The sequence below is a fragment of the Aythya fuligula genome, chromosome Z (assembly GCF_009819795.1).
Source record: "Aythya fuligula isolate bAytFul2 chromosome Z, bAytFul2.pri, whole genome shotgun sequence".
Taxonomy (NCBI): Eukaryota; Metazoa; Chordata; class Aves; order Anseriformes; family Anatidae; genus Aythya; species Aythya fuligula.
This window is the reverse complement of record NC_045593.1, coordinates 16,461,341-16,480,264: the sequence shown is the minus strand read 5'-3', so window position 1 is coordinate 16,480,264 and position 18,924 is coordinate 16,461,341. Positions and strand designations below refer to the sequence as shown.

General features: G+C 35.5%; 1 protein-coding gene across 1 annotated transcript in view; it reads left to right on the top strand.

Annotated features, from left to right (window-relative positions):
• Positions 1–18,924, top strand: part of HCN1 (hyperpolarization activated cyclic nucleotide gated potassium channel 1) — a 206,428-nt gene that overhangs the window by 140,804 nt on the left and 46,700 nt on the right. The window lies entirely within an intron of this gene.

The window sequence follows — 18,924 nt, the reverse complement described above, 5'->3', positions numbered from 1 at the left end:
TTATAGATTAGGTTTCTAACAGCTTTCCATATGAAAACTCAGGCAAGCTCATTACAATTTAAGCCATCCTCATGACAACTATATAAAATTAACTGTGAAGGTGTGCAGTTACTCTAAATCTGGATTTTACAAACATCCTTTTTTTTTTTTTTTTTTTTCCCCACAGCAATTATCATAGCTTTTATATATATATATATATATATATATATATATATATTCTTTTTACTTTTAAAAGGAAAAAAGAAATGAACTAATTTATCTTTTTCAAAGTCTCTGTTAGAATGTAACACAAATTACCTTTTAACAAGAGACAACTCTGCGATTCACACAGGGGAGATGTAACTAGCAACAATTATCTCAATAACACTAGTTTGATCGTGTTTGTGTCCTGCACGTGCAGAAGGAAATAGTACTCAATATTAATTGTAATTAAAAAAATAATAATTAAAAATTTATTTAAAAAATTAAAATTAAAATTTATTAAAATTAATTAAAATTATTAATTAAAAGTAATTAAAGCATGTCTTCCTTGAAAACATAGTTATTTCTATAACTAAGATGTACAGTATACATTTATAAAGGCCATGGGGTTCATGGAACAGCAGTAGGACTGAAACCTGTTCTCAGCAAAATAACATTTTAAACAGTCTTTTGCATTGTATTGTGTGCTAAATCATCATTTTTTCCAGGCAGTTAGTAACCTTGAAACAATACTGTAACACTAATTCAAGAAGTTTCTATTTGAAAAGAGACAAGTCTCTATTAAAATAGAAACTCATCAATAATATGAAAGTAAAATGTTTTTATCTCCGTGTTTTCATAAAATGCACTAGACTTACCCTTTACAGCAGATTTTTGCAAGCTAAACGCTAAATATTTATTAAAAGCACAATGAAAGCAGATCTCTTCATAAAAATCCCCAATGCTTTGAGCTAGCATTGTATAGTTTGGGGTTATAAAAATGTCATTTTCATGTAAACATCTGTAAAGTCTCATAGAAAAAATATTTATTTATGCACTGCTCTTTGTTATAGACAGAGCTGGCTGAATGTATTTCTTCACTGCAGAATTTGATGAACATGTAAAAATAATACTATAATCTTTCAGAAATAAAGCAAACATACAAATAAAAAAAACAACCATTGAACATTTTTAAAAGAAAAGTGAAGGCAACTGGTTCTTTGGTTGTTTTCTATTATACATTTGATAGTAGCTATCAAATACATATGTATATGTATAGGAGTCTGTTCTCTTAATTAAGACATTTCCCTACCCTTTATTTTTATTTTTTTTTAATTTATTTTTTAATATAGGTCTTTCTTTTCTTCTGATTTACAGAGAACATAAGTAAGAGGAGGGTGATCACATGCAGAAAAGTCTTTATTGATGCAGAGTATCAGGAGTTTTTCAGCCCTCCTTTGGGCAGCATCAGAAGATAAACATGGGCTAAACTCCTGAGGAGATATCTGACGAAATAAACTTCTCAGCCAGGAGTACCAACACTACCAGAGACAGTCCAAAATGCTGACATGAAGGCAAATCAAGCCAGAGAACAGGAACTGAACTCTGATCACTGTAACAGAAGTAGTAGGAAGGCATCTTTCACTTTTACCTATGGCATGATGAGAAGTTAAAAAAAAAAAAAAAAAAAAAAAAGGAACAGAAAGCAGCAGGAGCCAAAGGGGCCGTGGAGCCAAAGGGGTGGGGTTATGAGGAGGCAGAAGAACAGAACAGGAGTGCACAGGGAGAGAGTCTTTTGATGTATTTTAAGGAGGAACTGTGATAAGCATAGGAGACTATAGTGTAGGATTTATTGATGGGCATACTTCATCTGCTGAATAAAGCCTCAAATCAGACAGTACCTTCTCTGGAATAAATTCAGAAAGCATTTGTCATGTTGTCCATTTTCTTGGTCAAAGAGACAGAGATGAGACTTTTATTTCCATCTGTGGTATCCCCACTTACTTTGAGTGCTAGCAGCTTCTGTAAGTGGATAGTGCAAATAAGATAACAGAAGAGATCCAAGGTGAGAATTATCAATGCAGTGGTCAGACTGACTTGACACCAGCAAACTCGGTCGTCAGGTGGTGAGATTCTGGGTTGCATATGCAGAAGAGATGTGATAGCAACTGATAGTCCCTGCTCCATCAAGTGGACCTGTAAAACAGAGAGCATTTACTGTTCAGACAGCATTACTGAACAAAAAAATTAATCTGCATGTAAGTAAAAGAATAACTATAAAAAGAGAAAAAGAGATTAAAAACTCTAATGGGGTATATTGGACCATTGATTTTAGAACAAAACTACAAAAATCAGTGAGTAATAGAATAAAAAACAATGGCACAATAAAACCACTACTGCATGTAACTTAACAAAAGAAAATATAATTCTTTACTACCAAAAAGTTGTGTTTTAAATTTTTATTTTCAAAATATTTAAGAACTCAGCTTCCTCCTCTGTAGAGTGATTCCCATGATTTAGGAAAAGATAGGGAAGAACAGTGTGAGCTGGCCACTGTAAGCTCAGTCAATCACTGCCAGAGCCAGAAATGATTTAGGACAGCAGGAAAACATCATCTTCTCTCCTACATCAAACCCAGGAAAAAAATTATTCAAAACATTCCCTTTCTTCCCCCACCCCCACTCCCCCTTTTTCTTTTTCCCCAAACCCAGTCTCTGCCTTCAGCAGAGAACATCTGTCCTCCTTTTCCTCAAAACCCTCAAGAAAAACTGTCTGATTTGTGGGGTTTAGAAAAGATAGAGCCCTGATGTAAACTGTCTGTCAGACTTGCTATGGCTGGAAAATAAAGCTTTCACTCTTCTGAAGGATCCTGTGCCACTTATGCCAATGAAGTGACAGCTTCCCAAGGGAGGGTGCAGTGGTGTAATTGCATAGAATGATGTGACAAAGCAGGAAAACTAATTAAAAAAAAAAAAAATTGAATAACAAAAGCATTGTTCTGTGCCACATCTATTAACATTAGGTGTATACCCCACTGCCTGTGACATTTAAATATACGGTACAGTTATGAACAGAAGCAGGAATAGTCCTGTCACAGACTGAGAAAATGACTTTTCTTTCTATCCACAGTGACTGAAGGGAATTCCTCAGTAAAATGGCTTGGCTTTCTACTTAGCACCGTGGCTAAACGCTCCAAATCATTCAAAACAGATTTTAACTTTGTCATTTACATCACTTTATATGCAACTTTACTGAGTGGCACAGAAGACTACTGTGCTGGACATCAATTTGAGAAAATGTCAGTATCGAACATGAAATGTGGAAGGAAACAAAAGCTTATACTTGGTTTCGCTGCTCTAGCCCTTAAAATCCTTAGGCCACTACAGATTATTATTATATATGTTAATTATTTATAGCAAGATAACACTGAAACTTTAGCCTAAGTAATATTCTGTTTGTGTAGTTCTCAAGAATTAGAATCACGGAGCCCATTTAGTATTGTAATTTGTAATTCATTATCTATGTAGATTTAAAATATATCGATTTCATGTGAAGACTGTACAAAATAAAACTGTAGAAAACTTACATAAATAGAATGATAACTTCAGAGTTGATAATTCTTGCATTTTGTTAATGCTGCATTTGCTGAAAATAAGTCATGTCAGTGAACTTCGTGGCACAAGTAAAATAATTAAAATAAGTAAAAATAAAAACAATTTTAATACTATATATATGTATACAGGCATGCTTAGAAATCTAGTCAAACATCTCTAACACACTAATTTTCAGGTGACAACGTAGATTTTTTGTTCTCATGACTGCCTTTATCATGTCCTTAAAATATTCAAAGTTCTAGCTTTATTTTCACATTCTCTTAGAAACAAAATAGAAATTAAAAACTTTTTTTTTTTTCTCTCTCTTTCACAACAGCTTGTTACCTGTATTTTTCAGACAGCCTGCATAATGCTTCCTTTACAGGAGATGCACTACCATTCTCTTCGGAAAGTTTTCCCACTATTTCATGGCCATTGCATGAAACTTAGTGGTCTAGACCACAGAGTCACTTGAAGACTGAAAATGATATTTAGAGTAGTAGCTCAACATAACACTGGACTGAGATTATCAATCACACATATGAAACAAATAGCCTTGGAGTCTATCACACAGTGGTACTATAGCTTTTCTAACTATGACAAAAAAAAAAAAAAAAAAAAAAAAAAGGCCATCTAATTCTAGCCTAAAACCAAGCAAAAATCTGCTAAAATTTCTGATGTTGAAGATAGTTCTCTGAAAAATATTTAAGATGGTAAGAAATGTATATATATATATATATATATATATATATATATATTTAATCTATCTTCTTGTAAGCCCATCTCACCCCTCCCCCCTTTAAAAAAATAAAAATAAAAAAATCCTTAGGTCTTTTTATAAGATATATAAGTTTTGTACCATAAACAATTCCATAGCTTATGTAAGCAATTCCATTCTTCATGTAATTTTTCAGAATTCTTTGTTAGCTTTTCAAAACTTCCACACTTTTTCATAGCCTCTTATAGATGTTTTGACCACATTTCCACAGTTCTCTGTATTGCACATGTTACAAAATGAGGGGAAAAAGAGTTATTTAACAGAATTTCCACTGTTTCTCTTTAGTAGTTAAGGCTTTTAAAATGTACTTTTGGATGAACCCAGCTATATTGAATAAAGCACTTTTCCTGAGTGTTTCTGTTAATATGATTAGCACAGAAATACAATGTGACAATTTCTTTCAGAGTTAGATCACCATAGAGATGTGGGAAGTAATCCAATATTATTAAGATTTTTTTCTTTGCCTTTATTGAGATTAAAGAATGTGACTTAGCCTGGTTGATGCACTGAACTATTTCTTCACAACCAGAAATATCCCAAGTATTGTTAGTTTATCTGCTTGAATAAAGTTATAAAACTTATTTTTTTTTTTTTAAATCATGGAATGGTTTGACTGGGAAGGGACCTTAAAGATCACCCAGTTCCAACCCCCCTCCTATGGGCATGGACACCTCCCACCAGATCAAATTGCTCAAAGCCCCATCCAGCCTGGCCTTGAACATCTTCAGGGATGGGTCATCCACAGCCTCATCACACTCAGAGAAAAGAATGTCTTCCTAATGTCAGTTTATCCTCTTTTATTTTAAAGTCATTTTTCCTTGTCCTGTCATTCGACTCCCTGACGACAAAGACACAAAAGGTCCCTCCCCAGATCATCAAGTAATAGTATTTATTAATTGTGAGTTCAGAACAGAAGTTCAATGGTCTCCTCTAAGCTCCTGCAGGTTCTTAAAAACAAACAAACAAACAACAACAACAACAAAACACTCATTGCTGCAGATAGCACTTATTCAGGTGCTTATGTGTTAAACGAAGTGGATTAATTACAGCTCATGGCCCTGTGCAGTTTTCTTACCCAAGAGCAGAGTCTGCATAGCATGAATCTCTGGCTGAGTTTCCCATTGCCTAGCTTCTGCATAATTCGTTATAATGTATTGGAAAAGCAAAGTGAAATATGACTTCCTACATCTCTGTTTCTACCCCTATGAAGAAAAAGAGAAGTTTCTCACTCTTTTCCTAGTTTGATAAGTGTTTATTATGTAGAAGAGACACAGAGATGCCCAGCATAGAAAAGCCATCTTCTCATCATGAAGACACTGCTGTGAAATGAGGGAAGATTAGTTTCAGGTCTCTGGTCAGAAGTCAAGAAAATCAGTACATCCTATAACTGAGCAACTGGACCATCTTTGTTCACCAAAGAATCTCTTTTGTCTCTCATTTTGGCTTTGTACAGACCTTCCCATGCATGATAAACTTACTACCATGCAAATTTCTTTGAAATGCACCCATTTACATGCAAGTTCTTGCTGATGAATTGGCATTTTCCTGTAATTAATACAGAAAACTGGCAAGCCATAAGTCTTATCAGAGCCAGAACTTCCAGGATCAGCAGCTGTAATATGTCAGTGTTTCTGTCTTACTCATACTGGTGCTGCTAGGAACGCAGATGTTGGCACAACACCAAGCAGATGTAACAATTACGGTGCTAATAAAACATTATTTTTTTTCTTTTTATTACAGCTATTTAACAATAGATATAATGTAATATAATTTTGACCTAATTATTCCTTTTTCTGTATTCCTTTTCTTAATTACTGTTTCAAATTGCTTCTTGAAGTAACTGGATTTCATGTGTGCAAGATGCTAATCAATTAAGCATGCGGATTTAGCTGAATACATTGTAGCATGTGCTGAATTTAGCATTATGCAATGTTTCTGTATTGCAGGATCAATAGGGTGAGATGAAACATGTGCCATGGGAAACCATGTGTTCCTGAGATTCAAACCTAATAGGCATTGCTGGGAAAAAAAGTAAATCACACAAAAGTAGGTTATTGACACTTGACTTACCACCTTGTGGTCAGAGTCATCACCAAAGAGAGCTGCAGTGTGCATTCATTGGCTATATACAGGTTGCCTGGGCTGGCCCAAAGTTATGTTTGTGCCCAACACTGAACCGAAGGAGTGACGGAATAGAGATTAGCTGCTCTCACATCCTTGCTTCCCCTGAAGCCGTACTTCTGTCTCAGATCCCTTCACTCCAGGCACTTTTAAAATGTATATTCTTTTTTTTTTTTTTTTTTTTTATCAGCACAGGTAAATGGAAAAGTTAAAAAAAATTAAAATCAAAAGATAAGGAAAATTGTATGAGATGACTGGGTAGGTATTAAATTTCACTTCAGAACTGGCAGCTTTGGAGGAGACCATTACGGCATATCTGATATTTTGAAATAAGCTGTCATCTGCACAGTATTTTTCTCATTAAAAAAGAAAATCATCGTACTTTAGACTTGATACAGTTTCACCTCTAGTAGCATAGAAAAGAGATGCTTTTCTTTTCATTCCTCAGGTCTTTGATAGTTGCTTCATCAAATCAGAGTTCTGTCATTGCCTCTGTGAAGAGAGGAACTGAGCTTGGTTTTCATGATCCTTCCCTCCCCCTTTTAAAACAGGAAAACATAGATTTGCACAAGATAATGAAAAGAGTAAGGAAACAAAACTTCTTCGGATAATTCACTATAAATTAATTTATTAAACAACATTCACTATAAATTAATTTAATTAAACAACAACAAAAAAGAACAACAACAAGAGATTCTTTGTTTTGCGGGACAGGTTTAATTTCTTTGTGTAAGTAAAATGACAGCTTAAAGCATTCTTGCAAGCAACAGTTCTCTTTGAGGGGTAATTAGTGACAGATAGTAAATAGATGATAGTTTTTTAGCCTAAACAAAATCACTTTGGTTCCCACCAATGTTAAAGAATTATAAAAGTGAACCTATCACACCATTCAGCAAGGAAACTTAATTTTTAGTTTGATCTACCATTGACTATAAACTAGGTTGTCGGTGTTTTTCTTTGTTTGTTTGTGTGTGTGTGTGTGTGTTTATTTTGTGTGTGTGTCTGTGTGTGTTTTCTGTGAAAATATCTGTATGCTGACCAGAATATCAGTGTGGAAAGCAGAAGATAACTCTAGTTTCTTTGCTATTTCAGCCATTCAGGTGACTGTGATGGATGGATAAGTTTATTACTGTGCTTGTACCGAAATATAAGTAATGATTGATTTGCAGCATAAGCATCACTGTTTGGTATTTTTCTGAATACAGAAACCATTTTACAGACCATCTGTGCTTACTCATTTTTTGGTATTTGTAGTTTTTATCACAGATAATCATCATGGAAGTGACTGTTGAGGTTAGTGCTAACTTCAGATTTTACCTAGTATTCCGTTAGAGACAGTTCTTCTGTGCCTTGGCAGACAAATCTAAATTTCACTTGGCTCATGAAAAAAAAGCAATTGTAGTCCAAAGAGAAATGGGAGATGTTTATGAAATGCAAGTCATTATTTCTGCAAATTTTGTTGGAAGAACAAAAGATGGACAGGGATCTGAGACTTGTCCCCATTTGAAACATGGAGATATTTCAACATTCAAAAGCTTCTTTACTTTTCTCCTATCTCACATTTTAATATTCACCTAATAATCCCAGACAAAGCTAGGATGAAAAGGTGAATGTGTAAAATGTGCAAACAATAAATTTAGTATTAGCCTTGAAAGTAGCATAACAATATTTATTGATTCCTGGTAGATTTTACAGTAGAGGAGGTAAGATCCCATGGCCAAGTGCAGGAAAACTGTCTGCAGTCATCTAATAAATATGAAGCAGGAACCTAAAGAGATGCTTTTTAGTTTTAGGACAGATCTGATGATCCCACTTCTACACAAATTAAAAACATTGTTGTGATATGGAAGGGAATGAGCACTGTAAATTGGAAGCGTGTAGTAGCAGGTAGTAAAGGTACTACTTTTAAATGCTGGCAAGACTGAAGTTGAGTTTAAACACTTCAGGAATTTCTGTTGAGAATACGTAACAGTTTACAAAGATATTTTTTAACCTTCCTCTTCTATTTGTTCTCCAGTAATCTAAAAGCTGTTCAGGTGCTCAACCAAGTACAGCAGATAAAAGCTTAGATGTTGTGTTTGTATAACAGTATCATGTAATAACAGGGAATACTTGTTAGCAAGGTATGATTCCCTTCCTATAGAAGAGAGCTGATGAGTGAACATTCTCCACTTTAATCTACCTCCTGGTAACTGAAGCTTAAGGCATTGGCACAGCTGAGACAATGCAACAGACCCAGAATATTATTGTTTGGTTCTCTAACTGTGGATCAAGGCATACACACAGTTGGTGAATGACTGTTGACAGCAAAAAGAAGATAATAACTGTGGAGACCCAACAGATGGGTTCATTACATAACATCGTTTGCACTATGAAATGGAAAAACTGCGTGTAACAGTATCCCTCGGTATTGACAGGACCTGACTGTACTGTCACTGTCAAACAGTGGATGGGCCAAAATTAGGAGTCTCCATCTTTTATAAGTAGGAATACTGGTTTTGTTTACTTTACACCACTGTGTGTCAGAATAATGTTTGCAGTTGGTGACAAACTAAGGAGTTGAAGGAGAGAAAAATATCAGGTCCTCAGGATAAATGTGACAAGAGAAAATTGAAAATCTTCTAAATATCCATTAATAAATATAAGGTATACAACTCTTCTAATTCATTTCCGATTAATCCATAACTTAATGCCTTTTATTATTATTTTAACATAGAAGCCACTTATAAAGTTAGACTGGAAGTTCTTGCAAAAGGAAAACAGCACATAGCCTATGATTATTTTGTAGGCTGTCTGTGATTATTCCATGTTATTCAGAAGATTTCTGGGAGAATCAAGCATCAGGAATTTTTTCAGACATCATTTTTATTTTTACATACTAGGATTATTCATGCGGCTCAGCTCTAGTGACTTGGAACAATTGAATATCTGGGTTAATAAATCATTTTAAAAGTTTGTAAACAATTTCCAATCAAATTTCTTTATAACTTCTTTACCGAAAGGGTTGTTAGGCATTGGAACAGGCTGCCCAGGGAAGTGGTTGAGTCACCATCCCTGGAGGTCTTTAAAAGACGTTTAGATGTAGAGCTTAGTGATATGGTTTAGTGGAGGACTTGTTGGTGTTAGGTCAGAGGCTGGACTCGATGATCTTGAGGTTTCTTCCAACCTAGAAATTCTGTGATTCTGTGATTCTCAAATGAAATGATTGAGTGAACCTAACGAATATATTACTTCCTGTGACAGTGAGATAGCTATCATAATGGAGGGGAAAGTGCCACATTACACATGAAATTACATTTTTTTTCTAACATAGTTTGTAAATGCCATCTTATAGGTAATGTATAATAGAACATATAGCACTTAATTCAAACTCCTTATGAAGAATTTTAGCAAAGTGATACAAAAATATACAATTTCTTTATTCACAATAGTGTAGTTAAGTGGAAATTACATATTTTCCTTTTATGGTCTTTGCACAGACTCTTGCCAATCTTATTCTTTTAATCTTAAGAAACACACTTTGCTGAAAGATTTTTTTTAAGTGATGTTGCTCCCTTTAGATAAGGAGAAAAAGCATTTCCCCTTTATATTCATTCAGTGTACTCATTCATTAAACTTACAGTTATCCTTCTGCTGTAGATTGAAATCTCAACAAATTAAATATAGATATATTGCTTAAAAATTAATTGCCTGTGAATTTTAGGTCTGATGAAACTTCAGTCTATATTTTTTTTTAATGAAATCTTCATTTAATGAAATCTTCATTCCTTTTTTTTAGGAATCTTCATCAATGTAATTTGAGTGTTAAGGTTCAACAGAATACCAAATTTAAGTATAGTAGACATTACAGATATTTCAGTGAATTTTAAAACATAATGTTAATTTGTTATGTTTCATTTTTAATTGAGAATTGAAGTTTACTGAACATTTCATAGTTTCTGCAATTCTATGATTGTTTGCTTTCCAAGTCCACTTACAGATTTAATAATTTTGAGAAAGGGGCTATAAAACCTCTCATGAAGTTAATATGGGAAAGCCACTCACTTGCTCTGTCTCTTTGCAAATTCTTTGTGACTATTGTCCAGTTCTGTCTGTGTCCATACATGCCTATATCTCTAGAACTGTGTAATAATGCTGCTTGCTGGAAAAGGGTGTTTTTTAGTGTCCAACTGGCTTCCCACAAAACAAAATTTTCCACAAAAGAGATCAACCTCTTCACACTCCAAGAAAATTTTATCAATTTTCCTAAAAGTCGTCTTTTCCTTTTTCTAATAAATTAATATATATACATATATATATGTGTATATATATATATACATACATATATACATACATATATATAATTTCTTGTCTCCAATCATTTTGAATTTCTTTTTGGATAGCTGCAATATTAAAATGTATTTGCCTAAACCACCACTTCACATACCATGTACTGTATATGGGGATCCCTGTTGAACCTCCTCTCTTTTCCTGAAAAGTCATCTGCCTGCTACATCTCTTGTAGAAGCAAGGGGCCTAAAACTACATGGATAAGCAAGTTAATATCAAACTGAGACAATGTTAAGTGTTTAGATGTTCTGAATCAATTCTGTCCTGCTGCCTCATGAACTAGTTCATAAAGTCTTTCCTTCACTGGAAAAGTAAATGAAATTTTCTGTATATAGAAAATACAATCTTGTGTCCAGCAAAATGAAGGGTAATAGAAGAGGCAAAGCTCCTTAGTTCTTCCAGCTAAATTTTCAAGCACCTACAGCATCATAGCACAAAGAAAACGGATTGTGTCATCAATGCTGCATGCTTACATTTTGTGGAAATCATAGGAATTGCATATGAGTTCCTAAAGTGTAAAGACAGGGAACTTTCACAGGGATTAAAAATGTTGGAGAATTGTTTAATTAATTAATTGTTTAATTGTTTAATTAGCATTGTTTAACTGTGTGTTTGCAGAAATACTCTTCCAAAAAAAAGCTGTTTGAATTATATGCAAATACTTGGCAGTGTCTTTAGTCTTACTTGAAAATCTGTAAAGATGAGCTAGTGTTTGAAATGGCATACACTCTGACAGGTAAGATAACTGACAGCCATCTGAATCTTTATTCCAGTCAATAATAAAAGGTTAGACAGAAGAGAAATTTTATATTTGTGTTGCTTTATTAAAATTAAATCTTTAATATCTCAGACAGCTCAGTAGTTTAGTTCATTTTGTCAGTAGTTATTTGGTGAAGCTTTGGCACACTAACTTAATTTGCCTCATGTTGATTCAGAAAGAACATATTTATTGCCCTCCCAATGTAAAGCATCCATCTGCTTTTTCCACTAGGAATTTAAAACACAAATGTAAAATCCTCAACTGGAATTTGATAACTGAAGATTAATCAGTGCCTCTCTGTAGCATTTGCTTTCATCTTCTAATAAGCAAATTTATTAAATTTACTATTTCCAATTTAAAATTTTAAAAGAACATAGGAAAATGATTGAGCTAGAAGACAATTCTTTTATTATTTTTCTCTTGGATCAGATGCTATATATGTATGTATCACCAATAAAAAAGGTTCATATTTTAGAATCACCAAATTATTATTTTAAAACATAGAGTTATAAACATGTTTTACTGAACTAGAAGCCATTTCACCTATCACAGCTAATTTATCAGTGATAGTCATTTGGATCTACTCCAGGGTCAATGAAGAGAGAGATAAACATGACAAAGGTGAATATATTTCATCAGTGCAAGACATGAATTTTAGAATGAGATGAATTGTCCCTTCTTACCTCTTTCCAGTTACAATAGAAGAGGTCAAGGTAACTGTTTTGAATTAGACACTTGACTTCTAGAAAGTTGAACATAGGTATCTCACTAATAACAAATAGCTTCCCAATCTTTGTTGTCATTTCGCATTTTCAGCACTGTTTAGCACAGAAAGAGACCAATCTAAGTTTTGCAATTCTAATTTTCTGTTGAATGTCCTGTTTTGATGATAGGCAGATTCACTGTCTTTTGAATTGCTTGAAAGTAGAATTAGATGAAAATTTATAAAGAAAATCATCCAAGTATTAATATGTGTAAGAAGTCCTCAGGATATCTTCTGTGTGCCACCTGCTATGCAGACCATAACCTGTTATCTACACAAAACTAATTTGCTTTAGGTAATGTAGACCTCTTTCTGCTCTTGCAAGAAATGCTGTTTTAAGACCATTTCCTCTGCTTTCTCATGTACTGCTGCCATTCCTTCTCCCATTGAGGTTGTGGGCTCATCACAGAGTTTTACAAAGGTTAGGCTGGAACAAGTCTTTCAGAAAAACACCTAAAAGAATGGTGCTGTCACAAGGCTTGCATAGTACTTCAGGGAACGTTCCTCAAAGTGAGCTCAATGACGGCATAAAGATTAGAATGGTGTAAAGCTTCAGATGCTAGTAATACAGAAAAGTCAACAAACTTTACAGTATCAGTACAGTTTTGAGGGGAACCAGGTGATGAAGCTGATCACAAAGTGACTGCAAACAACCATCTGAAAGCACCATAGGCTTTTGGTGTTCTAGTAGATAACAAAGAAATGTGGGTGAGACTAAAATAATAGGTACAGTTTGAGTCATTAAAGGTGCAGAAAGATGCACTCAAGCTAGAATGAAAAAGTAGAGATCTAGTATGCTGACTTCTGAGCAAAAACTAGAATAGAATACTTGGATGAGGTTGGGAAGAGATGTGATTCCCATCTATAAACACTCCGGGGAGAAATACCAAGGGAGAGCAGCTTTCGGAGCTGCTGCATAAATTTCTCCTAAGCATTCATTGATTTGCATTGTCTCTGCATACATTTAGACAGAAATTTAGGGGAACATATAAAATTGGTGGGTTTTTTTTTGGAACAATATTCTTAAAGAAATGATGGAGAGAGTAGTCCAACTATTTTTGAGATGGTTTGATTTGTTTATATAAGAAGCTAGATTAAGTGAGGTTTTGCAATGGCAAGGGAATAAATTCAATAACTCAGGGGACTTATTCTTCCTAATGCAGTTTAGAAGCCATGCAGAATTCTGATGGTTCTTCACTTGAAGTTCATTATTTAGAAAATCTTCATCTTTATCAAATTGCCTTCTCTCACCTTCCTGCTCCTTTCAAGTAAGTTAGATCTGCATGTTATCATGCTGCTTAGATTAATCTTTTATACATGTCAGGCAGTCATTTTCAAACAAATTTCAGAATACAAGTGAATTTATTGTATCCAGATTGTGGGACAGAACTTGCTTAATTCAGCAGAAGGATTTTACAAATGCTCTCTGATTTCCTTTTACAATTGTAATCATTTCATATTTTTTTTGTTTGTTTTGTTTTGTTCATTTTTTTTCACAGTATTTTAAAAATAAAATTAATTTTCTGAAAGTATTTTAATAACATACTTCAAGGGTCAAAATTACATTTCTAGTGAAAACATTGAGACCTGAATAAAAAGGCATTAAACAGATGTAAATATAGGTTTCCTGGAGAAGGTTTTCCAGGAGAAGTAAGGCACAATTGCTGAAGCCAAAGTCATTTCACGAAGTGCAAAAGGTGTATCATTCAACCAGGATTTTTTCAAGTGATGTTACAGGGACGTAGGTCACTTGGAGTTGTTGAGTGTTGATATTGTGGAAAAATCTGATATTTTCACTTATTGTTGAAAGGAACTGAAGTAGTTTGGGTGTGACCAGGTATAGATAAGTTCCAGGTCCAGGTAACAGATACGTAACTACATGCTTATTATCTCATGTAGCACTGAAAATGTCATTAGTTCAATAGTTTTTGACTGGTAATGTAATTAGCTGGTTGGTCACACTCAAAGAGGTGCGGTCAATGGCTCAGTGTCCAGGTGGAGATCAGTAATGAATGGTGTTCCTCAGGGATCAGTCTTGGGATTAGCATTGTTTAACGTCTTTGTTGGTGACAAGGATATAGAGTGCACCCTCAGCAAGTTCACCAATGACACCAAACTGTAGGGTGTGTCATCCTTTCCCTCCAACACACTGATGGTCCCTCCATCCAGAGGGACCTGGGCAACCTTGAGAGGTGGGCCTGTGGGAACCTCATGAGGTTCAACAAGGCCAACTGCAAGGTCCTGCATCTAGGCCAGGACAATCCCAAGAACCAATACAGGCTGGGTGGAAAATGGATAGAGAGCAGCCCTGGGGAGAAGGACCTGGGGGTGTTGGTTGATGAGAAGCTCGACATGAGCCAGCAATATACGCTTGCAACCCAGAAAGCCATACCATATCCTGGACTGCATCAAAAGAAACATGGCCAGCAGGGTGAGGGGGGTGATTCTCCCACTCTACTCTGCTCTTGTGAAACTCCACCATGAGTACTGCATTCAGCTCTGGGATCTGCAGCACAAGAAGGACACGGACCTATTAGAGTGAGTCCAAAAGAAGGGGCAAAAAGGTGATCAAGGGGCTGGAGCATGTCTTCTATGGAACATCTGTCCTTGCAGGCTGAGTGAGTTGGGGTTGTTCAGCCTGGAGAAGAGGAAGCTCCAGGGAGACTTATTTCACACAGTTGTAAGAAAATCACCTGAAGTGCTTTTTTTTTTTTTTTTTCCTTTTCTTTTCTGAATAAACCAAATTAAAACAAACAAACAAGCCAGCCAGAATTTTCAATCTAGAAGGAAAGAAATGAAATGTGATTCGAAGAATCATTACAGAGAAATTATTCCACTCATGAACAGGATGATTTAAGTGTCAGATGGAATGGATTATTCAGGGTCAGCTACAGCTTTTTAAAATGCAATACAAATACAAAATTTTGACAAAATTTAACATCACTGACAAATTTTTAAACTACTTTAGATGTGAAATCCCACTTAGACAAACCATGAAAAGATAATCATTATACATATTTATTCAAGGAATTCACAGTCCTAATAAGAATTTTTAAAACTTTTTTGATATTATTAAAATAATAAAATTATCTTGATGTGATCTGCGCTGTTCTCATGTGTATAAATAATAAATAAATGTTTAAAAGTCAAAGTGCCTACATTTGTAACCATTATTGATATCTGTGGTACCCAAAGAGAAACTTTTCTTCAAAACTGACTTGGAACAATTTATTTATTTTTTTTTTTTACAGAAAACAACCATATTATTTTTGCTTCCTCTTTGTATCTTCATTTAAACACTTTTTTACAATTAAAGTGTGACAAGCCACAGTGACAGCTAGTCTTGCAAACCCTCAATATTGCCAATAACTTAGAGCAGGCAGAACTGAAAATAAATGTGCTTTCCTGACCAGGAACAATATTCTTCAAATAAAACCTAAATAAATTAAACAAACAAACAAACAAATAAAGCAATCATGAGTTAATGAAAGATATAATTTGCTGAAGAAAAGAATAAGTTAAATGTTTTGATGGATCACTTCATGTGAATACCAGGACAGAATGTCAAGAAGGGAGGAGTAGTAGCATGAATGGTGCAGAATAACACACAGAAGAAGATCAGAAAAAGATTTACTACAGAGTGATAATATATTGTGTGCTCACAGGATCAGATTTTTTGACAGAGAAAGAAACATTTCAGATGGTTAAATATTTCTGTGAGACTTTAAATTTGTAATTGTAGATACTAAGATTAAATGCTTCTAATATGCAGATGTCCCTATTATGCCATGAGTTATTCCACTGGAAACATTTTAAGAGAAGGTAGTGATAAGCACTACATTTTTACTAGTTTTATTTTTTCTGTTTCCCTAAAATTCTCATGTGTAAGCATAATTCCTGGTAGAGAAAAGAACTAGTTTGTGTGGGAGAAAGGATCTATTCAAATAACAGCACTAATGACAGGGAGCAGTGTAAATTGCTGGCAAAGCAAATTGCTCTTAGCGTAAATGTTCTCTTCTTCAAGGTTATTCTGATACAAATGTCCTTTGCAACTCTCTTACGTTATACGCTGCATATCTGAAACGAATTTACATTTTTGATTATCAAAGATTATTCTTTATTTATGTTGCTCAAGTATGTTAGAATGAAAATAAGATTGTGTAGAGGAGTGCAGCCCTGTGCTATGGTGAATTCCTTTCCCTATTTATGATGCATTACATGTTCTTCTTGTATGAGGGCTTGATAGAAGGCTGGACAGTGCAGCCTCTTTGGCTTTGGAGAAAATGCAGAAAAGCCAACACAGCAGCCATCAGTGAGACACACAGAACATAGGGTGATCTTGTCTCCCTTCTCTCCCAATAAATCCATACCTAGAATGGCTGCAACTGATTAGTAGGATAATTTTATTAGCAATACCTTGTTTATGTGAGAACATGACTGTCTTCCAATGTCCCAGAACTCTGATTCATACCCAGAATACATGGATAATTTTTTCCATATCATTGCAGAAAACACTGATGAGCATGCAAATTTAAATCTCATTTTGAAGGATGGGGGGAAGAATTCTTGCTTCAGAGGTGCAAACGAGACTACAGAGGTTACTTCAGACTTGCATATTCATCATACATTGTTAAATATTTCCATGCAAAGTGAAAGTTCTTCTTACTTAGGAAATGTGTGTTGTATGTGTGACACCATCTAATCTTTTGCCACTTTGGGAAAAAAAAAAGAAAGAAAAAAAATAAACAAATTTCAAATCCAGCAGAAACAATGGTGTTCAATTATGCAAATTAAAGGATATATGCTACAGGTCGTAAGGAGAGCATGTACGTTGTAAATTCATTTAATTGATCTACAGAGATGCTGGTTGTTATTAAGTCTTCACTGACTTAATAAAGTTTCTGCAAAGTTTTAACTCACCTATAATCCTGGGAGGGGTTTTCTCCTGTGTCTCAGTGTCTTATCCTCTTCAGCTGTGCCATGGATGGTGGTGTGATAGCCAAACATATTGGAGAGGATGTACTTTTCCATTTGTGGTTTACACAGTTTCTTTGTTTTGTGGGTCTCAGATACATCGCACAGTTTTGTATAGTACAACTCTGAGTATGTTTGCTCTGGGACTTTCTTTACTGAAAATTGTGCTATTCAAAAGAGGTTTTGAAGAAGGAAAGCAAATGGTCCCACATGATATCCTAATTTCGAAACTGGAAAGCTAGGGATTTGAAGAGTGGACCATCCAGTGGGTAAGGAATTGACTTGATGGTAGCACCCAGAGAGTGGTGGTCAAAGGTTCTATGTTTAGGTGGAGGCTGGTGACATGTGGTGTCCCCCAGGGTTCTTTCTTGGAACTAGTGCTTTTCAATAACTTCACAAATGACATAGAAAATAGGATTGACATAGAGAATAGGATTGAGTGCACCCTCAGAAAATTTTCTGACGACACCATGGTGAGTAGTGTAGTGGATACCAAAGAAGGAAGAGATGCCATTGAAAGAGACCTGGACAGGCTGGAAAAGTGAGTACATGAGAACCACATAAAGTTCAACAAGTCCAAGTGCAAAGAACTGCACTTGGGTTGGGGCAATCCCAGACAGAAGTACGGACTGAGAGAAGACCTCATTGAGAGCAGCCCTGTGGAGAAGGGTTCTGGGGCTCTGACAATGACAGGCTTGACATGAGCCACCAGTGGGCACTTGCAGCCCAGAAGTCCAGGTGCATCCTGGGCTGCATCAAAAGAGAAGTGACCAGCAGGTGGAGGGAGGTGATTTTGGCCCTCTGCTCTGCCCTTGTGAAACCCCACCTGGAGTGCTGCATCCAGCTTTGGGGCCCTCGGTACAGGAAGGATCTGGCCTTGTTAGAGCAACTCCAGAGGAGGGCTGGAGCTCCTGTGAAGAAAGGCTGAGAAACCTGTTGATGTTCCACCTAGAGAAGAGAAGGTTCTGGGGACACTTCACCACAACGTTTCAACACATAAAGGGCTCTTATAAAAAGATCAAGAAGGACCCTTTACTCAAATAGGTAATAATAGGGCAAGGGGTGATGGTCTTAAAGTAAAAGAGGATAGATTTAGAGTAGACATTAGGAGTAAATGTTTGCTCAGAGAAGTTGTGGGTGCCCTGTCCCTGGAGGTGTTCAAGACCAAGCTGGATGTGGCCTTGGCCAATGTGACCTAGTGGGTGTCATCTCTGCCTATGGCAGGGGGGTTGGAGTTAGATGATCTTTAAAGTCCCTTCCAACTCGAGTCATTTTATGATTCTATCATTCAAACAAAGCATGAGACAGGGCAGAGGACTAGTAAAAGCAAGGAAACCTAGCACACAAGTTAAATCAAGTCAGGTCCTCTTAGTCTCCCAGATACTAGCATCTCTGTCTTTCCCCACTTTCTATTTCCTGATGCCTGGTACTATTTTACCAGTTTACCTTTCTCTTCTCTTCCTTCCTCCTGAGATTTTTTTCATCAATCACTTTATAACCAGACACAGCATTAATATCCTGTATATTAATGCAACATACCCGGTTTCTGAAATTTCAAACTTCAGGCTGTCTCTGAATGTAACATTAGAGAATTAGACAGACACTACACTTTCCCTGTCTGCTGCATGGACTGAGCTAGAAATGA